The sequence below is a fragment of the Syngnathoides biaculeatus genome, chromosome 1 (genome assembly GCF_019802595.1).
Source record: "Syngnathoides biaculeatus isolate LvHL_M chromosome 1, ASM1980259v1, whole genome shotgun sequence".
NCBI classification, from domain to species: Eukaryota; Metazoa; Chordata; class Actinopteri; order Syngnathiformes; family Syngnathidae; genus Syngnathoides; species Syngnathoides biaculeatus.
The window spans coordinates 4,482,300-4,504,650 of NC_084640.1; the positions used below are offsets into that span (position 1 = coordinate 4,482,300).

Genomic DNA, 22,351 nt, shown 5'->3' on the forward strand with positions numbered 1-22,351 from the left:
TCACCATTGGTTCCCCCGGTCAACCCCCCCCCCCCCACATGGTCGACGGTGGCCTGGTGTACTCTGTGCGGCGTCTGTTGTCTTCTCGCCGCAGAGGGAGGGGGGTTTAGTACCTGGTAGATTGGGAAGGGTATGGCCCGGAATAGCATTCCTGGATCCTGTCCCACTTCATTGTTGACCCCAGCCTCATCAGAGATTTCCTCGCGGCTCATCTGAAGCTCCTGGGTCATCTGGAGCCGGCCGTTAAGGGAGGTTGGTTTTGTTACTGTCATGGTCCTGCCGGTCCAGCCCTGCCTGTGCGGGTCCTTGCACACCTGCACGGATTAGGAGGCGCACACCTGCGCCTCATTGGCAGTTATTACCCCCTATATTTATAGGACCCAGAGGATGGTCTGGCTTTGCCAGATCGTCGCGACCCATGCCTCGTTCCCGCACTCCTGCATTCCTGATGCCAACCTTCCGTGTATCGACCAACGCCTGTTTCCTGACAAACCCTGTAAGACTGTCGCTCCTGTTCCTGCTGCTTGTGCTGAGCGACTCCCTGGTTGCTGACTTTGGAACGAATAAAGACTTTCTCCTAACCGCCTTCCTGTCCACCGAGTTGTGCATTTGGGTATGCCCTCGAGTCCTGGTTATGACACTGACACCAGATGCTGCTGTATTCACAGTGGTATGACTATCGACACAGACAATACTGGAAAAATAGAAGAATAGTGACAACCACGGGGAAATCAATGACATGCAGAGCTACTCCAAAATTTGCTCATAGCAGTTCAATTACCAAAAGAAGTACCCATATGTAAATGTGAAGAACACATTAAATACAGAAAAAGTATCATTAGGAAATAGATTTGCAGATAAAACAGCAAAAGAAGTTGCAGCCAAAACCTTTATGGAATTAGCTGACCATGCAAAAAATTAAGACATACATTCAGATGATGTGTTAAACAAAATGCAACAACAAAGGTTACCAGCAGAACTAAAAATGTGGAAAAATAAAGGTGCTACATTACAAAATGGGATTTATGTCAGCACAGATACAAAATCCATTCTACTAAAAATCGTTTTTAAGTGGGTGGCAATATTGAGCCATGGGAAGTCTCATTTCTCAAAAGGGGGAATGGTAGCCCTGGTACAAAGACATTACGCGACCCGTGGATACAACTTGTATGCAAAACATTTTTTCTAGGGCTTGTTTGACCTGTGCTCGGCATAATCCACAAGGGAATGTTCGTCCAAAACGTGGTCAGGTTCCGCAGGCTACATATACATTTCAGAAAGTACACATTGATTTCATTGAACAAAACAAAAGTGAGGGAAAACAATACTGTTTAAAGTCATTATCGATGCTCTGTCAAAATGGGTAGAAATATTACCAGCTAAACAACCTGTTGCACTAAAAGTAGCAGAGCATTATGCAAAGATATAATAACAAAGGAACACAATTTGTAAACAAAGTCGTCAACAAAATAGGAATAATGTTGCACATTAACTTGAAACACCACTGTTCCTTCCATCCACAAAGTGAGAGAATGAATCGTACAATTAAGAACAGAATGAAGAAATGCTTGGAAGAAACACAGTCCATGGACACAATGGGTAGATTTAGTCAAACTATACGTACATTACAAGCAGAACAGGTGTCATTCCATTCAAAAGACTGTTTGGGAGACCATACAAATTACCAATATTTTCCACACAATGAGAGATTGTCATGATCCTGCCGCTTCACCACGAGCTGTGCGGGTGTCCGCGCAGGTGCGCTGATTGGAAGGTGCACACCTGCGCCTCATGCAGCCTGATTATGCTATGGATTTATATGACCGCGATGACAACTGGCCGGCGCCAGTTCGTATGATCTTCATGTCCCATTCGTGTCCTCCGGTATCCCTGATTGAACCTGTGTGTACCGACCTTCGTCCGTTCTCCGACCAACCTTGTAAGCCTGACTCCTTTGATACTTCTGCCTGCGTTGATTGTTCTCCCGTGTACGGACTCCTGCCTGTCCGCTCATCTGCTCTCTTCGCCCGTCGTCCCAACTACCGCTGCTGCACCGGACTGCCTGCTCGATCCCCTACCTCTGCATATAATAAATGTGTCTCTTCTTGAACTACCTTGCGTCTTCCGAGTTCCTGCATTTGGGTCCTACTCTCGTTTCCGATGGGACGTGACAGAACGAACTGGCCAATACAGGACCCAGCAGGAAAGACCCGGCGTTGCCGGGACCGACGCAAGGTAGACCGTCTGCCAGAGGACCAAGCCTGTCCGATCCGGGTAGGCTCCCTGATGTCCTCCGCTCCTGTGTCTTACGCTCCGCCAGCGAGGTATGAATACGTCCTGAACACGACCCGTCCGGCTCCTCATATTCTTCTGGACTCTGACTTTTCGGAATATGAGGAGGACCACGATTTGTATGACCGGCTGCCTGATTACGACTCCGACGACTTTGATTTTGAATCTCTTTGCCTGGCTTTTCATCCCAGTCAGTTTGCTCCGCCTCCCCGCGTTTCCAGCACCCGAGCGACTTCGCCCTGTAGATCCAAGTACACCAATCGGTACGAGGGAACCCGCTTGGCCATCTACCCGGGACCTCCGCGTGGCGGCCAGAGGAGACGCCCCGGCCGGGCGCTCCCCGGTGCCTCCCGCTGCGCGGCAACTAAGACACCGTCCTCCCACTCCTCGCCGGCAACGGTGAGACCGGCAGACCCGCAGCTGGTGGCGAAGCGTCCAGCCCAGAGGGAGGAGGAGCCGCCAAACCACGAGGCGTTCTGTCGTGAAATGCGGGCGCAGATAGAGAGGCAGAGCGTGGAATTGGCGGCTCTCACGGCCCAGGTCCGGCAAGGATTAGCGAACCAGCCGAGCTACGCTTACGTCGCAACGGCGACGGACTCGCTGCTGAGGCAGGTTCACGTGGCAGTTGGAACTGACCCGCTCCCGAGACACGCCCACGTGTCAGTTTCAACTGACTCTCCGCCTGCTCAGGTTCACGTTGCCGTGGAAACCGACCGTCCTGCGGACGCTCCACACTCCTGCTTCGTCGGCGACCGTCCCGCGGACGCTCCACACTCCTGCTCTATCGACGACGAGCACGCTCATACGTTCCCGTCCAGGAGGCGGCGACGGTGACACTGACGCTGCCTTCTCACGTTGCTGTCCAGGAGGGGGCGATGGTGTCGCCGCCTTCCCACGTTGCTGTCCAGGAGGTGGCGATGGCGATGGGGTCGCCGCCTTCTCACGTTGCTGTCCAGGAGGTGGCGATGGGGTCGCCGCCTTCTCACGTTGGTGTCCAGGAGGGGGCGATGGTGTCGCCGCCTTCTCACGTTGCTGTCCAGGAGGTGGCGCTGGCAACGGGGTCGCCGCCTTCTCACGTTCCTGTCCAGGAGGTGGCGCTGGCGATGGGGTCGCCGCCTTCTCACGTTCCTGTCCGACAAGAGCTGGGGAGTTCTGATGAGCCACCCCGGAGCTGGAGAGACTTCGGGATGGTAATGGTGGCGGTCATGGCTCTGGTCCTTCTCTCCATCATCCTATTTGCTCCAGATGGCTCCCAGCCACTTCATGACCTGGCCTCGTTCCACCACGGCTGCCTACTGACCAAGCCTCGGTGGTGACCAATCCCTGGTCGTCTTGCAACGACGGCGTGGGAGGTTCCCGTCCAGAGCAGTGGCCTGCCTCGTTCTGGTTCCTGCTTCGCCGTTTGGTTCCTCACAGAGGTCGTCCGTCCGAATCGCCCCGTGGGTACCCTGGTGCTTGGCGTTCGGGTCGTCCTCCTGACCTGTCCACCCGGACGCCTCGTGTTTGGTGGCCTGGATGGCCACCAGTCTGGGGTTCAGGGGGGAGCGTGCCCTCCTCCTGACACCCCTTCCGCCCACCCCTGCCTGTGTTAATTATTGTCTGTTTTTTCGTTTAGGCACGTCTGGGAGCCGTGCCTTTGAGGGGGGGGGGTACTGTCATGATCCTGCCGCTTCAGCACGAGCTGTGCGGGTGTCCGCGCAGGTGCGCTGATTGGAAGGTGCACACGTGCGCCTCATGCAGCCTGATTATGCTATGGATTTATATGACCGCGATGACAACTGGCCGGCGCCAGTTCGTATAATCTTCATGTCCCATTCGTGTGCTCCGGTATCCCTGATTGAACCTGTGTGTACCGACCTTCGTCCGTTCTCCGACCAACCTTGTAAGCCTGGCTCCTTTGATACTTCTGCCTGCGTTGATTGTTCTCCCGTGTACGGACTCCTGCCTGTCCGCTCATCTGCTTTCTTCGCCCGTCATCCCAACTACCGCTGCTGCACCGGACTGCCTGCTCGATCCCCTACCTCTGCATATAATAAACGTGTCTCTTCTTGAACTACCTTGCGTCTTCAGAGTTCCTGCATTTGGGTCCTACTCTCGTTTCCGATGGGACGTGACAGAGATAGATGAATGATGAAGAAAGAGAAAAAAAAACATACTAGTGGTAAGGTCCCTTTCAGGAGTTATTGACAACCCCAAACAGCTTTATAAATAGCAAAAAGGAATACTTGAGTTCATTTGTCAATTGTAAGAAGGTTATTGATTTTGAAACCATTGTTAATACTAAACACTAATGTGTTTTTATTGGCCACATGTAAGATAGCTGTTCTGATTCCCACTGCCAAAGTCGCTGTATTTCGTTTACAAAGGGGGTAGTGGTATTTAGAACGCTTCCGTCTCAACCCGGTGAAGAAAACAACAAGACCGAGGCATTTAGGGGAGTGAGACTGCTGTCATAATGGCGACTAAACAGTTAAATTTTGCCATTGGATGAAAACGCTACCCGTTATTTTAATTTTTCTGTTCGAACTACCCAAGATCCCAGAAAAACAAATTAGATAACTACATGCAAAAAACTGAATTCGAGTTCATTAAAATGACATGGTAGAGCCGCACATGTAAAACCACATTCTTGTGACAATAATCAGGCCATGAGAGTTGAAAGTGTTACAATATGTGTACCTGCAAATGGAACTAGGGCTTATGTGTCTTCCAAAATTCCTAAATTTCCTGTGTAGATTTGTGCAGGTCACAAACTACAATAACTTGCCTCTGAAACAGTTTTGAGGTTAACGGGAACGACTGCTTATTATAACAGTAAATTAGATGTAAAAAAAAAAAAAAAGGTTTTCAAATCGCAACAGGCACAAAATATTAACTGGCTCCATATAGTAAAAAAGGCAGCAAAAAGATTGTGTTGTTTGCACGGATCCACAGATAATACCAGTGCTTTTAATTGATAATGAATGCAAAAAAAAAAAAAAAAAAAGTTGGCGGATTCTGTGTATCCATTAACTTCTTTTGAAAAACAAAAAAACCCCATTGTTTTCTATTGGTGTGTCACGAGGAAATTTCACATGCATCAAATTGATAGGACTGGAAACAAATTGGGAAATTTATCAGCATTGATGTGTAAAACCATTTTTGTGCCTTTGTCATGGTGGTGCGGCGGTAACAGTCTTTTTGATTTTTTACGCCGGATGCCTTTCCTGACGCAACCCTTCTGCATTTATTCAGAAAGAGAGCTGAAGCCTATCCCAGTTAACTTCGAGCGGAGGCAGACTACACCCGAGGCTGGTCGGCGACCAGTCGCGGTGCAGATGTCGAAACCATCACTGAGCAGGAATCGATCCCATGCTGCCTGGACTCAAAACTGCCCTCTGATGGAAACCCGAACTACAACGTGGCCCACAAGAGAAATGAGTTTGACACCCCTGCACTACAACATCAGATTGAAGAAAAAAAAAGTAATAACTTTAATAACTTTATTCTTGCCATTTGTCTATTCTTCCCATATCTGTTTATGAATTAACATCTACTGTACGTCCAGTTTTACCCAAACACTGGCATAGACTGAGGAAGAGCTGAATAACATGGGCAAAATAGCAGAAAGAAACACGTGAATATACACCTTACACACTGTAAATGGTCATCTCAGCTGAGTCACCCAACGGGAAAGGTGAGCAAAATCCTGCATAAGGTGGATGCAGGTTTAAAGTATCTGAAAATACCTGAAGGCTGGTGAAGATTTAAAAGACACCCGAGTCATTTAGGGGTGACTTGGTCGACATGACTTCAAGATAGCTAAATAATATGATAGCATGTTAGGCTGCAACATTGACAGCCGTAATGATATTTTTGTTCATATGGTACTTTTGGGCACCTGTAAAGCTGACAAAAACATATAACAACAGAACCAATAATTATACTCAGTCAACTATGCCTACCACACATAAGATAAAGAGGCACAACCTCATTTCAAATAAATAACTATGCGGCAGTCACAGAGGCATAAGGGGAGGACTCCATCTGTGCCTCCCAATGAATCAGTTGAGCACGATTTTAATTCCTTGGCTGAGTCTAATTGCTGGGGATTCCATCTATGGGCTTATGCTAAAGGAAACCCCCATTTTCTTCTCACCATCTGCCAATTTAATGCTACCCTAAACCCGAATGCCATACAAAATATTCTGTATACTATGGAGAGAGTTTGAAATATTTTAACCAAAAAAGGATCTCCAACTGAGGACCATGGTCTCAGATTTGGAGGTGCCTATTCTCATTCTAGCTGCGAACCACTCCACTGAGAGTCGGAGATCACAAGCCAATAGAACCATATCATCTGCAAAAAGCAGAGATGAAATACTGAGATCATCAAACCGGACCCTCTCTATCCCTCGGCTGTGCCTAGAAATTCTGTCCATGAAAGTACAACAGAATACAATGATTTACAAATTATGTTCAACCTATATTTAGTTGAATGCACTACAAAGACATCATATTTAATGTTCAAACATGAACTTTGTTGTATTGTAATAAGAATTAACTTGAGATTTTATGGATACAAACCATTCAAAAAAGCTGGGACAGGGTCGTGTTTGCCACTGTGTTACATCATCTTTTCTTTTAACAACATTCAATAAATGTTTGGGTACTGAGGACACTAACTATTGAACCTTTGTAGGTGGAATTCTTTTCCATTCTTGCTTGATGTACAACATCAGCTGTTCAACAGTCCAGGGTCTCTGTTGTCGTATTTTACGCTTTATAATCTTTTTTTCCTTTCGGCTTCTCCTGTTAGGGGTCACCATATAGTGTCATCTTTTTCTGTCTAAACCTATCTCGTGCATCTTCCTCTCTAACATCCACTGTCCTCATGTCCTCCCTCACAACATCCATCAACCTTTTCTTTGGTCTTCCTCTCATATTGCCTGCCAGCTCCATCCTCAGCACCCTTCTACCAATATACGCACTCTCTCATCTCTGAACATGTCCAAACCATCTAAGTCTGCTGTCTCTAACCTTGTCTCCAAAACATCAAACTTTGGCTGTCCCTCCAATGAAATCGTTTCTAATCCCATCCAACCTGTTCACTCCAAGCGAGAACCCCAGCATCTTTATTTCTGCTACCTCCAGTTCTGCTTCCCGTTGTTTCTTCAGTTCCACCGTCTCTCATCCATACATCATAGCTGGCCTCACCACTGTTTTATAAACTTTGCCCTTAACCCTTGCGGAGACTCTTCTGTCGCATAGAACACCAGACACCTTCCGTCAACTGTTCCACCCCACTTGGACCCGTTTCTTCACTTCTTAACCACACTCTCCATTGCTCTGTATCGTTGACCAGAAGTATTTGGAGTCATCCTCCCTCGCTATCTCTTCTCCCTGGAGGTTCTCTCCTTGTCTTCCGCCCCTCACATTCGTGCACATATATTCTGTTTTTCTTCGGCTAATCTTCATTCCTCTCCTTTCCAGTGCATGCCTCCATCTTTCTAATTGTTCCTCTGCCTGGTCCCTGCTTTCACAGCAGATCACAATATCATCTGCGAACATCATGGTCCAAGGGGATTCCAGTCTAACCTCATCAGTCAGTCTATCCATTACAACCACAAACAGGAAGGGGCTCAGTGTGGATCCCTGATGCAGTCACACCTCCACCTTAAATTCGTCTGACACACCAGCGGCATACCTCACTGCTGTTCTGCTGCCCTCACACATGTCCTGTACTATTCTAACATATTTCTCCGCCACACCAAACTTGCGCATGCAGTACCAGAGTTCCTCTCTTGGTACTCTGTCATAGGTTTTCTCTAGGTCTACAAAGACACAATGTAGCTCCTTCTGACCATCTCTGTACTTTTCCATGGACATCCTCAAGGCAAATAATGCACCTGTGGTACTCTTTCTAGGCATGAAACCATACTGTTGCTCGCAGATACTTACTTCTGTCCTGAGTCTAGCCTCCATTACTCTTTCCCATAACTTCATTGTGTGGCTCATCACATTTATTCCTCTATAGCTCTCACAGCTCTGAACATCGCCTTTGTTCTTAAAAATGGTGGCTAGCATACCTTTCCACCATTATTCTGGCATCTTCTCTCCGGTCTTTTCATTTTTCATTCTGTTCAGTGACTTTCTAACTTCCCCCTTATTAATCATTGCTACTTCCTGGTCATTCACATTTGACTCTTCAGCTCTACCTTCTCTCCCATTCTCTTCATTCATTAACTTCTCAAAGTACTCTTTCCATCTACTTAGCACACTACTGGCACCAGTCAACATATTTCCATCGCTATCTAATCACCTTTACTTGTTGCACATCCTTCCCATCTCTGTCCCTCTGTCTGGCCAACCTGTAGAGACCCTTTTCTCCTTCTTTCGTATCCAACCTGGTGTACATGTCGTCATAAGCTTCTTCTTTAGCCTTTGCCACCTCTACCTTTGCCATACGTCACATCTCAATGTATTCCCTCCGCCTCTCCTCAGTCCTCTCCATGTCCCACTTCTTCTTCGCTAATGTCTTTCCTTGGATGACTTCCTGTATTTTGGGGTTCCACTACCAAGTCTAGTTCTCCCCTTTCCTACCAGAAGGCAACCCAAGTACTCTCCTTCCTGCCTCTCTGAGTACCTATTCCAGTCTTCCGGGAGCTCTTCCTGTCCATCTAGAGCCTGTCTCACCTCTTTCTGAAAGACCACACGACATTCTTCCTTCCTCAACTTCCACCACCTTATTCTCTGCTCTAATTTTGTCTTCTTAATCTTCCTACCTGCTACCAGAGTCATCCAACACAGCACCACCCTATGCTGTCGCGCTACACCCTCTCCTACCACAACCTTACAATCAGTAGCCTCCTTCAGATTACATCGTCTGCACAAAACATAATCCACCTGCGTGCTCCTACCTCCGCTCTTGTAGGTCACTCTATGTTCCTGTCTCTTCTGGAAATAAGTGTTCACCACTGCCAATTCCATCCTTTTTGCGAAGTCCACCACCATATGACGCTCAAAGTTCCTTTGCTGAAAGCCATACTTACCCATTACTTCTTCATCGCCCCTGTTTCCTTTGCCAACATGTCAATTGAAATCTGCACCAATCACAACTCTCTCTCTCTCTGGGATGCTCAGGACCACTTTGTCTAGTTCCTTCCAAAATTTCTCTTTCACATCACATCCTGCTTGTGGGGCATAGCCACTAATCACATTGTACACAATACCCTCAATTTCAGATTTCAGGCTCATCACTCGATCTGATACTCTTTTCACCTCCAAGACATTCTTAGCTAGCACTTCCTTTAAAATAACCCCTACTCCATTTCTCTTCCCATCTACTCCATGGTAAAATAATTTAAACCCTGCTCCTAAGCTTCTAGCCTTACTCCCTTTCCACTTGCTCTGTTGGATGCACAATACATCAACCTTTCTCCTTATCATCATGTCAATTAACCCCTGAGTTTTTCCTGTCATAGTCCCAACATTCAAAGTACTTACACACAGTTGTATGGTCTGTGCATGCCTCTTCTTCTTCTGCCGACTAAGTCGTTTTCCTCCTCTTTTTTGTCTTCGACCTACATGACCTGAATTTCTACCTAAGCCTTGCAGATTAACAGTGCCAGGGTTTAGTTAGTCTGGGCCACGACCTATCCGTTATGGAAGTCATTTGATAAACGCTCATATATGTTTGGCACAGTTTTATGCTGCATTCCCTTCCTGCTGCAACCCTCTGCATTTATCCGAGCTTGGGAGCGGCCTACAGGACGCACAGGAATTCCGCACCCCTTCAGGCCGCAGATAGACAAAAACAAGCAATCAAATAAACAAAGTCAGCACATAAGAAACACAATTTACATACTACTTAATCTATGTTAAAATTTAAGTCAGATAAAAGCTATCAAATAAACACAGTCAACACATAAGGTACACAAATCAGGTACTACCTGTGGGAAAATATAATGGGTATGACGATTCAAAGGATATGTGGATGTAACGGATTAGGTAAAGTTGTTTGCGTGGTAGGGGAGGCTAACTTGGGCCAAGCAGCTTCAAGGCGAATGTTATGGCTCGTATTTGGGTACTAACATAAGACTTGTTAAATTTCCTTTAAGTCCTCACGTCCCCTTTAGGTAACCTTTGTTTAGGTCGTACACATTATGAAGTTACACACGTTCGATGTTTCTTCAACAGCACGGTTTGATCGCAAACGCTACTTGTTGTTGCCAGCTAAGATGAGGTGGTCTGGCCTATAAGCAAGTTTAAATTGGTCTAAGTAAGTAAATAAGTACTAAGTACTCAAGGTCCTCATTGTATACGAAACGTAGGTTTTGCAGGTTGTTTAAGTACTCACTATTGATGTTTACGTTCTCAGCAAATATTTGATTACATACTGAAGGGATTTGCGAGTTTGGACCCTACGCGTGTTCACGAGTCAAGGAAGACATGACAAATGATTGGAAAAAGTTAACAGCAAATTTATTTATTAGAAAGGAATGTGCAATACAGACGTCCGGGTCTTATCTAGGTATCTGCTGCACATGAGACATGTGTCTTCTGGCAGGATAGCCAAAGAAGAAGACAAGAGTTGCCCGGTAACACAAGGTTTTCATATGTATGGGTCCATGGTAAAAGTGGCTGCCCCCCTCGCAGTCTGGTCCTAGGCCGGGATGGTAACTTTCTGCTCCTTATCAGGTGTCGTTCATCTCCATGGCAACGCCTGGGAGTGGAGGATGCCGCCAGGTGGTTTTCTGCGTACAAAGATCAAGGACAGTCACCGTGCTGCGAAACACATCCTTGTCTGATTAGCAAATGGGCAACACTTTATCTGTTGATTAAATGTATCAGGTCAAATTTAAGCAAATAATGAAAGTGCAATAAAAGTAAAATGGTCTATGAAATAGATCACAAAAACAATCATGAAAATCCCAAAAGTAACTCTTCAAGAAATATGGAAAACATAAAACCCTCTCTAGTCGTCCAAACATACCTTTTAAAAAGTGGATGGTCTCATGATTCAGAACACCCGTAAGCTTGAAACATGTAGGATAGTACTAGACAACTCTAAAGAGCAAGACATTTCTAAAAAGGTATTATCACGCAAAAAGTATCAGTAGAACAGAAGGGAAGGGCAATGCACTCACGGGCATGTCAACATCATGTCAATCAGGAAGCGGTGGAAGTTTAGTATCACTTTCAAGGGGAGAGATAGCAACACTCAAATCATCTTGAGGAGTGTGTCGGTGCGGGGGTCTAATGAGGGCATAATTACCGCGCCCATGAACTGGGGCACCAGTCGTCTTCTAAATCAGACGGGTTCAAAGAAAATGAATACAAGTACTGCAACAGCATCCACAGAGGGTTAATAATAGAGGTGAAGACAGCCAGAGAGATGAAAATTGATGAAATGACACCCTTCCATTTACCAAACACATTCATCCAGTTATCCCACATAGACGGGTCAACACCAGAGTGTTCCTTCATTTTCTTAGTAAGGGTTCTCAGTCCATCTACGGCCTAAGTGAAGCATCCGCCAAGTTGTGTGTTATTCGGCAAACACCTCCTTTCTCGACCAATGGTGCATCTAATGCGATTCTATTTTGGAAAGCCATCAGAGATGTAGCCTTAAGTTGCTCATGTACAGCTTCAAGTCCTTCAAGGGTGAAATTGCCCAAACGTTGCACATTATAATGTATGTCATTGATACGGTCGACAGGAGTAACGGGGAAAAGAGTGGAAATTACAGATATATTTTCAAAATCGGCAACTACCTGATCAGCCAGTTTATACTCATCAGGGATACCACTGGGGACGCTAATAGCGTCAATGTAGGTGGGGTTGTCAGCACCGAGCCAGGTAGGTTTGGACCTACGTGAACGGTGTAATAGGCCAAGGGCATCCTTGGTGTGTTCAGGAGCAACTGCCAGATCAGCTGGGGTGACAGGAACAATGGAAATAGGCAAAAGTAAAGTTACTAATGCACATATCCCCGTACTGTTGCGCGGGAGTCGGTCGAAGAGGTCCCCTCTGCACCACCACCAGACATCAGCACAGCTGACAGGTTGGAAGAAAGGTGCTTCCTGGGTCTCTACACACTGATCACCAGAGATATTGCCAATTGGGACACCATTACCTTTAAGGAAAATACAGTTGATGTTTTGGTGTACGTGATTAAACACAGGTTTGTTCTTTTGAGCCGGTGTTACCGGTGGGCAGTATCCCAAATTTTGCATTCATTTTTAGTCGGCACATAATTTTTCACAAGATCGAGAACACGGGTGGAGTTGAGAGAAGAGGAAACAACACCTAACAAAGGTCTAGGTCCCATGCATACAACACAGTCACTCGGGGTTTTATTAGCCGCTTGTTCTGCCACTAGTAACCAATTATTGTTTACTGCGCTAACGCCCATCAAAACCCTAAACCATTGATCAACACATAGGGCTTTCTTTATAATACCACTCATCTCTGTGATAAATATTTTCTGGGTGGGTTGTGCTAACAGCTGGCACCGATGTGGGTGTAGGTATGGGTATTTTTGAACGATTTCCCAGATCAAATTAACCAAGAACAACAATAACACCAATAACAAGAATCCCAGAGATTCTCTGCTCTCCCTCTCTTGGTCCGAAAAGCAATCGGACCATCTGTAGGAATCATGGTTAATTTAGGGCGAAGCATAGAATAACGAAACCACTTTTTTCCTTTTCCCTCCAAGCGGACGGCTTTGGAGGTATGAACAGTCACCTTGTTTAAGGGAGACGGATGACCACTCAGGAAGATGAAGTCCAGGTGGTGGTGTTGGAAGAGTGTCCTGGATCTGTGAAGGGAAATTAGAAGCAAAAGAATAGTGTTGAGTCTAAAACAGTTTATGGAAAAACTTGGGAAACACAGCCTTCCTCCAGCGGTTGGAGTGAGGAGGAAGGGCCAGGCATCAGACGACCTGTAAGAAGTACATAGGGAGAGAAACCAGTTGGGCGAGACACAGTTTGTGTCACAGACATTAGAGTAAGGGGAAGAGCCTGAACCCAATTCATGCCAGAAGAAGTACATATTTTAGCCAGTTTTTCCTTCAACGTGCGATTCGTACGTTCAACTGAACCTTGACTGGCGGGATTATAAACACAACCAAACTTGTGAGTTAACCCTAACCGCTTCTCTACAGTAGCTAGGTTTGTGGGTATGAAATCTGTACCGTTGTCCGAGTGGATGAGAGCGGAGAAACCGTGCGTTGGAATCCTATGGTTCACCAAAGCTTTCATTATCGACATGGCGTAGACTTCAAGCCATCTGAAAAAGGTGTCAACAAAAACACGAAGGTAGCCTTTACCTTGAACAGGAGTGATCATGTCTGTGAAATCCATGACCAGTTCAGCACCGGGCCAGGTGGGTGGGTCAAATGAACCTGGCAACGGTCTAAGTGTAGGGCCAACATTGTGTAGCTGGCAAATAGTACAGTCACGACAGTGGGCGTGACACAAGTCAGACATTTTAGGATGCCACCACATGCGAAGTTTGGTTAGCATGGCTCTGGGGCCAATATGAGCCATAGAGTGAGTTTTGGTCAAAATATCTTTTGTTCAGGAGAGGCGTTGTGCTGTATTTTAGCCAATTAACTATGAGATGGAGTTTTGGGCAGGCCAGGAGAGGATTTGTCAGATCATTGGACAAGCATCTGTGGGACATAGCCCGCAGCCTGCTTGGCAGAAAAGTCGGCAGCATTATTGCCGAGGGCTGTGGTTGAAGCTGATTCGGAGTGCCCAGGGACCTTGATGATAGCCAGCGCCGAAGGTTTGGGCAGGGCTTTGTCTAATCGCTTGATCAGTATCAAATGTGCAATAGGGGTACCTTTGGCTATTTTAAAATAATTCCATTTCCATGCAGACAGGTCCAACACAGCAGCCGAGACAGCGTAAGATTAGTCAGAATAGACAGTGACAGATTGTCCGACCGCCAGTTCCAGTACGAGACAGAGTGTGAGCACTTCCGCTGCCTGGGCTGAGGGAGCATGTGTTAGTTTGGAAGAGGAAACAGTTAAAATTTCACGTGAGAGCTGCTGCTCCACTACGGCAGCCGCCACAGCCAAAGAGCATTCGGCTTACGGTAACAGCAACCATCAGTGGACGGGACCCTGCCGTTAGTCAAAGGTTGGACTGAGAGTTCAGCAGTTTAGTTACTGACAAACACGACTCTGCTGTTGGGGCTGCCAACAGGAGGTCATCAACATACATCAGGAGTTTACATCCATGTGGCAGTTCTAGATCCTGCAGCAATGATTTCAAACATTGATTAAAAATTCCAGGTGAATTATTGAAGCCTTTTGGCCTTTATTTGAATACAAACGAGTGTCTACACGCGGGTGAGAGTGGGACACAGAAGAATGCATTTGCCAAACCAATCGCTGTGAAGTATTTCAAATCAGGTGTGATGGTAGACAACATTCTGTGGGGGTCTGGTACAGGTAACAATGGTGTGGTTGTTCCATCATTAATGGCTCTCAAATCATGCACCATACGATAAGTGTTACCATCTGGTTTTAAACTGGCCTGAGTGGTGTACACACCGAGGAGGTGGTTGTTTCCAAGACTCAAGAATTCCAGTGAGACTGTCCTCCATCCCCTCGTTAGCAGCTGCGGGCCAAGGATATTGAGGTCTGTAAACATGAAATCCTGGAAAAACATTAATGTTAATGTCTAGTGTCTTAGTACAATGTCCAACATCAAAGAGTCCAGAAGACCAAACTAACTTAGGCAGTTCATTTAACCTTGACTCGGTGTCATCATGGTCAGAGTAATCACGTCCGTGTTCTCTAGTTAGGGTCTCGTGTTCTAATATGGTGATATTAATTGTTGAAGGTGCGTCAGGAACAATGAAGCAATATGCATCTGTAGATTTGGAGATCTGTATGTTAGGGAGTGGTGTGTCCTCCCAGTCGGTCATTTGGGTCAGTTGTTTCACCATAGGTCCGAGCTGCCGGGCCTCGTGTCCTGGAGACAGTGCGAGTGAAATGTGGGGTACTGACTCTTCCTGCAGTTTGAACCATGTCATTCGTCTGGTGTAAGAGAGCAGGATGTCGCTCCACACTCTCTTGCTGCATATATATGTGTGGATGTAATGTCCCAAGCATCACCTTGTATGCATGCAAAGTTTTCCATGTATACTAGATTGTGGTTGCGGTCGTAATATAGTGTGCAATGGTATGGATGTAGTGAAGGCAGGTAAGCCCTAAGAGTGTTTAACCACGGCTTCCACAACAGAAATTGATGTATGAGACCAGGTTTGAGCGGTGTTTCTGGTTCAAGTCGGGCCCAATACTTGTCCACAGTTGGTGTTGGTTCACTCTCAGGTGTCATAAGCCATTGTCCAGAGTGGCAGACGGTGTCAGCTGCCGGCATTATAAACGAATGCTGGAAGGTCTGTCCAGCCAAGTTTGTCGGTCGGGGTTGAGTCCATTGAAGGGCCTGTTGAGTCCCTGAGAAGCCCATCAATTGCACATTGTGTTGTGAAAATAAAGTGTACAGGAGCGAGATGTTGAGTGAGGAATGTGTTGCCCCTGTCTCAACGAGAGTGTTCACTTTTTGCCCCGCAACAGAAATGGGGATCATGGCACCTGCATCGCCGGACCACCGGCTTCTCGGAGACCCCTAGTGGTACTGATCAACCTTCTGGTGTCCATCCTGCTGCCGGGGTGGGCCGCCAAAGCTGTCGTTTCTGCCTCTGCTTGGCCCCCCTCGGTTGTTGGACCAGCCACAACGCCCTTGCATTGGACCTTGAGGTGGAGGAGCTGTAAAACAGTCTTTAATCCAGTTTTTTTGGGAGAACCACAACCAAAGCATCCTTGATCAGGTTGATGTTGTTGCATTCTCCCCTGCTCCCTTCACGCCTTCCTGTGTATCCAAGCTGGCTATTACCCCAGAACCCACCTGCCAGTCTAGGTGATTGTGCCTGCCAAAAAAATTACATCTGGTGTGGTTTTGGACCTTTACGTCTTGCCTGTACTACTTGTAATTTAAGAAGTTGTTTTGTGAGTTTAGTAATTTCATTATCCTCACCCTGTTGTTGGCTTGAATAAATTTTGAGGTGATGCACTAAGTGTCGTCTAAATCTAGGCTCATCTACGGGCAGGAGGTCAGGGTCAGCTTTAAGAGTGGTCTGTACTGGATCAGGGAGACCTGCCTCGATCCCAGTCCTGAACATAACCTTCTCCTAACCAGACTGTCCAGGGCGACGTCCAGTCGATTCAGTCCAAAGTTTAGTTAACTTAGTCAAGTGCTCAAGTGGGTCGTTTAACATAGGGGAAATAAGTGGGTGGGGCTGAAACAGGAGTGGGGAACCTCTCTCTGATACCTGCGGCCAGACGCTCAAAGTGTGCTCTCAATATGGTTCCATTGGGTATGTTAAGCATACCTGCAGTTGTCTCAAATTCTTGTTGTTCAATACTAGTGCATGAACGAGATGCTACTTGTCTCTAGTCTCCCATGCAGAGTGTATATCCCTGTAAAGTTTCCACAAAACTAGACAGCCATGCATTACCACCAGAAGAGATACAAGACAAACGAGCAAGACAATCAGCATCTTTAAGATCAAACAGCTTGTACGTTGGACCTGCTGGAGCCTCTGTCATAGGCATCATTGTAAAGCAAAGCAAAGCAAAGCAAAGTGGATTGCATACACGCGGTAATTCAATGTGCTTTACACGATTAGAGGCATTTGAAAATAAAGAGATAAAACATTTAAAAGGGGGGAAAACAATAAATATGACAAACACAATTTAAAAAAAAACGGATACGGTGCAAGTCATATGATCAAAAAGTGGATATATAAAAAGCATGAAAAAAAGAGTTTTCAACCTTGTAGCATTTTGTTTGCTTGTTTTTAATATAATAATATCATATAATGTGCATCCATTTTCTTTACCACTTATCCTCATGAGGGTTGTGGAGAGTGCTGGAGCCAATCCCAACTGTCAACGGGCAGGAGGCGGGGTACACCCTGAAAAAGGTTGCCAGCCAATCACAGGGCACATAGAGACAGACAACAGTCACACTCACAATCACACCTCGGAGCAACCTTGAGGGTCCAACTAATGTTACGTATTTTTGGAATGTGGGAGGAAACCCATGCATGCACAGGGAGAACATGCAAACTCCACACAGGCAGGTCCGGGATTGAACCCGGGAACTGTGAGGCCAACGCTTTACCAGCTGCTCCACCGTGCTGCCATAATACAATATATAATAATAATAATATAATACTCGTCGTGTTATTTACACCTGCGAGAGGACACTTTGCGTCAAATCAACAAGACCGTTTTCACCAATCCCCCCCTGCAGCGCCCTCGCTTCCTCTGTGTCTGTGTGTGTGTGTGGTATGTGTGCGTGTGTGTGTGCGCGCGTAGTGTACTTACGTGTGATTCAGGGCACGTGCATGTGTGCGTGTTCGACGTGTCTCCTTCCTCATTTTTGCTGGTTAGGGTTTACGGTTGCCAGTTTGTCCTAATTGCGAATTTTACCCAAATTGTGCTTTTGCCATTATTTTAATGCGTGCTTCCTTTCTTTATCTCGTTTCTTTTTGTCATCATTAGACATCATTTGCCACTCAATTTCAATGCACATTTCATTTTAGTTGTATTATATTCAGCACATTCATAATCAAATTCACCAGTCATGATTATTTATTTAATTTAGTGGTCGCTCTTCTTCGACTAAACCCAACCAAATTCCTATCGTGCAACAAATTCCCCGATACTATTCAATTTTTTCGTACGCCACCTTGTGACATCACAGGCTCAAACCAACGGGAAATCCTTTGTTTTTAAGGGATCCCATCCCCCTTAGGTGTAACAGGTAAACCTCACAGTGCAATTGTACGTCTACAATATACGTCAGCTACAATGGGATATACAACTTCTCTTTATCTCTTACTCTCTTTATCTCTTATTCTCTTTATCTCTTATTGTTGTATTCTCTTTATCTTTTAATTTCTTTATCTCTTATTCTCAACTCACATGAGGCATGAACAATCTGATACCAATGACTTCTCAAATTTAGGCAGTTCAATATGCAGAATTCGACAGTAAACAGGCTTCTGCTCACCTTTTGGTTTTGCTCGCGACCTGGAGAAGTCAGAAGTACAGACGAGCACCCTCGACTTGTCCGTATAACACTCCTATGTTTCTCATATGTCTCTCTTTATCTCATCTGTCGACGGCCAACGCTCGTCTACCTCCCTTGACTTCCGGTCGGGGTCACTAAATTGTAGGGATTTGCGAGTTTGGACCCTATGCGTGTTCACGAGTCGAGGAAGATATGACCAATGATTAGAAAAAGTTAACAGCAAATGGATTTATTACAAAGGAATGTGCAATACAGACGTCCGGGTCTTATCTAGGTATCTGCCAAACACGAGACGTGTGTCTTCTGGCAGGATAGCCAAAGAAGAAGACAAGTTCTGTCCGGTAACACAAGGTTTTTATATGTATGGGTCCATTGGAAAAGTGGCTGCCCCCCTCGCAGTCTGGTCCTGGGCCAGGATTGTAACTTTCCGCTCCTTATCTGGTGTCGTTCGTCTCCATGGCAACACCTGGGAGGGGAGGATGCCACCAGCCGGTTTTCTGCGTACAAAGATCAAGGACAGCCATTGTGCTTCGAAAAACATCCTTGTCTGATTAGCAAATGGGCAACACTTTTTCTGTTGATTAAATGTATAAGGTCAAATTTAAGCAAATAATGAAAGTGCAATAAAGGTAAAATAGTATTCAATACGTTACTCAATGTTCCCCAGCTAGGCTAGGCTCGGGCGCGCAGCTTCAATGCGAACGAATATGGCTCCAATTTGGGTACTAAGATTATCCAGATGTTGATTTTAGTCCAATGAAGTCGTCACCAGGGGCGTCCCACGTTGAATACTCACAATATTCGGTCTATATTCAGAAGGATGTAGTTATACAATGGTTGTGCAGATCGGAGCCTCCTCGATTTGTTGTCACCAGTTCGGGAACTGGAAGCCAACTTTATGCTTTACGCTTCATAATGCGCCACACATTTCAATAGGAGAGCGGTCTTTACTGCAGGCAGGCCAGTCTAGGACTGGCACTCTTTTACTATGAACCCACGCTGTTGTTTCATGAGCAGAATGTGGTTTGGCATTTTCTTCCAGTGGCTTCAGATGCTGACTTTTGAACTTTGCGTCCATAAAAATTATTTTCGTCTTTGGCCTGGTGAAAAACGACGTCTACAATTTCCAAAAACAATTTGAAATGTGGCCTCGTCGTACTACAGATCACTTTTCCACTTTGCGTGAGTCTATCTTAGATGAGCTCCGGCCCAGAGAAGCCGGTGGTGTTTCTGAATGTTGTTAATAAATAGCTTTTAGTTTGTATAGAACAGTTTAAAGTTGCAATTACAGTTCTAGTGCCGAGCTGTATTTAGTGACATTGGTTTCCTGAAGTATTCCTGAGCCCATTCAGTGATATCCTTTCCACATTGATGTTGGTTTTTGATGCTGTGCCACCTGAGGAATCAAAGGTCACAGGCATTCATTGTTGGGTTTCGTCCTTGCCGCTTTCATGCAGTGATTTTTCCAGATTCTCTGAAACCTTTCATGATATTATGGACCATAGATGATGGAATCCCTAAATTCATTGCATTTGTACATTGAGGAACATTGTCCTTGGACTGTTCAACTATTTTCTCACACGCTTGTTCACAAAGAGGTGAACCTCACCCCATCTTTGCTTGTGAATGACTGGAATTCAAGGAAGCCCCTTTTATACCCAATTAAGGCACCCACTTGTTTCCAATTTGCATGTTCACCTGTGGGATGTTCCAAAAAGGTGTGTGATGAGCATTCTTCACATTTTTGTCACCTGTACCAACTATTTTGTTCCAGCCATAAAATTAAAAGTTAACTATTCTTTGCTAAAAATAATAAAGTTAATCAGTTTGAATGTTTAATACCATGCCTCTGTAGTGTAACAGAGGTTAAACATGATTTTCAAATCATTGTAATCTGTTTGTATTTGTTTAACACAACATCCCAACTTTATTGCAATGTTTTTTTTTTAAATTCAGTAGATGGCTGCTTTCAATAACTTGTGAATTATTATTAATTTGTGATATGAAATGTCTCCAGGAATTCTTTTAGTTCTTTGCCAGCTACTGTAATGAAACATCCATCCATCCATCCATCCATCCATCCATCCATCCATCCATCCATCCATCCATCCATCCATCCATCCATCCATCCATCCATCCAACCATTCATTTTCTGAGACGCTCATGTTCATGAGGGTTGCGGGATTGCTGGAGCCAATCCCAGCTGTCATCGGGCAGGAGGCGGGGTACCCCATGAACTGTTTTCCAGCCAGTCACAGGGCACATGGAGACAGACAACAGTTGCACTCACAATCCCAACTAGGGGCAATTTAGAGTCTCTGGTTGATGATGTTTTTGGGATGTGGGAGGAAATCAAAGCGCCCGGAGAAAACCCACACAGGCACGGGGAGAACATGCAAACTTCACATAGGAGGGGCCGGGATTTGAACCCTGGTACTAAGAACTGCAAATATAATTAATTACAATTAAGTGTCAAGAAAGAGACCCGAGGGCGGACCCAAATGCACGACTCAGGTGACAGGCAAGCAGTGAGGAATAAGCCTTTATTCGTTCCAGCGTCAGGTACCAGGGAGTCAGTCCAAACAAGCAACAGGATCAGTAACGGCAGGCTTACAGGGTAGGTCGGGAGACAGGCGTTGGTCGGCACGCGGGAGCTTGGCGTCAGGAATGCGGAAGTGCGGGAACGAGGTATGCGAGGCAACGATCTGGTAAAGACCAGTCGTCCCCTGGTGCCTATAAATACTGGGGTTAATCAAGCAGGATGAGGCGCATGTGTGCGCCTCCCAATCAGCGCTGGTGTGCTGTGCCACGCTCAGCCAGGGCTGGAAGGCAGGATCATGACATTAAGGTTAAATCATTTTGAAGAAAAATGTAGGTAGAAATCAACTATAATGATATCCTATTATATTCTCAACATTTGCATGAAAGAACACACACAGCAACTTTATAATGCTATAACTAATATATGTGTCTAGGTCTGTGTATAATCTGTGTAGACTAAAAAGTGAGGATGGATCCCAAATCCTGTGTTTTGTTATTATAACTGCACCTCCTTTTTTTCTGTCCTCCCCCACTCTTTGGTAGACTGACTGGAAAATGTTCTGCTTTTCATTTCAGAGTCCCAAGACGGGGGCTATAAGTCAGACATGATCAACAAGCACAGAAAGGAACGCACAGCCTTCTCAAAAGAACAGATTCGGGAATTGGAGTATGAGTTTGCTCACCACAACTATTTGACCAGACTGAGACGCTATGAAATAGCAGTCAACCTCGACCTCACGGAACGACAAGTACGGTACCTGTTTATCAGTTCTGAGGCATTAAAAACACAGGAATGTGGAAATCTATTAAAATAATGCATAATTCTGATGTAAGTCAGTGAATGTAAATGCAAATCCCTTGACTTTTTATTGACCCTGTTTGGGAACATGAGGGCCATTTGTATTTTAGTGGTTCAAATTTCATCAAGTATAAGACTAAATCTTACTAAATGTCCCATTCACAAACTTGCCTTGGAATTGAGTGTTGTTGTCTGCTTTTTCCATTTTTTTTCATTTATATACATACTGTATACAAATAGTACATAGGTATTCTTTTAAACCTGCTCTGTCCAGCAGCATAGTCATGCAGTATTGTGTATCTGTATGCCTTGTTATCATGCCAGGACAACGTTGCTATGTAATAGGAGCATTTGATATACTATTATACTATATTGATATATTAAGGTGGATATTTTCTGAAAATCGAATTCAACAGAATGAAGTTTGGGAGGGAACAGACAGAGAGAAAAGAGAGACCTAATGAAAAAATAAGCAACAGCAAGTTGGCAGTGGGTGGCAAGATGGAGAACCGGTTAGAGTGTTGGTCCCACAGTTCTGAGGGCCAGGGTTCAAATCCCTACCCTGGCTTGTGTTGTGTTTGCATGTTCTCCCTGTACCTCCAGTTTTTCCCACGTCCCA

At 45.5% G+C, this 22,351-nt stretch overlaps 1 long non-coding RNA gene and 1 pseudogene across 2 annotated transcripts; one reads left to right on the plus strand and one right to left on the minus strand.

The window, feature by feature from the left end:
- Positions 1-22,351, plus strand: part of LOC133504256 (homeobox protein MOX-2-like) — a 30,383-nt pseudogene that overhangs the window by 6,642 nt on the left and 1,390 nt on the right.
- Positions 10,873-18,721, minus strand: LOC133503650 (uncharacterized). 2 transcript variants are annotated; one of them, XR_009795788.1, is made up of 4 exons: positions 17,684-18,721; positions 14,840-14,945; positions 13,024-13,096; positions 10,873-11,027 (listed from the first exon to the last, which is right to left on the minus strand). It is a non-coding gene; the product is annotated as an uncharacterized LOC133503650 (long non-coding RNA). The 2 variants fall into 2 exon arrangements; XR_009795787.1 differs by having other exon boundaries at positions 14,840-18,721.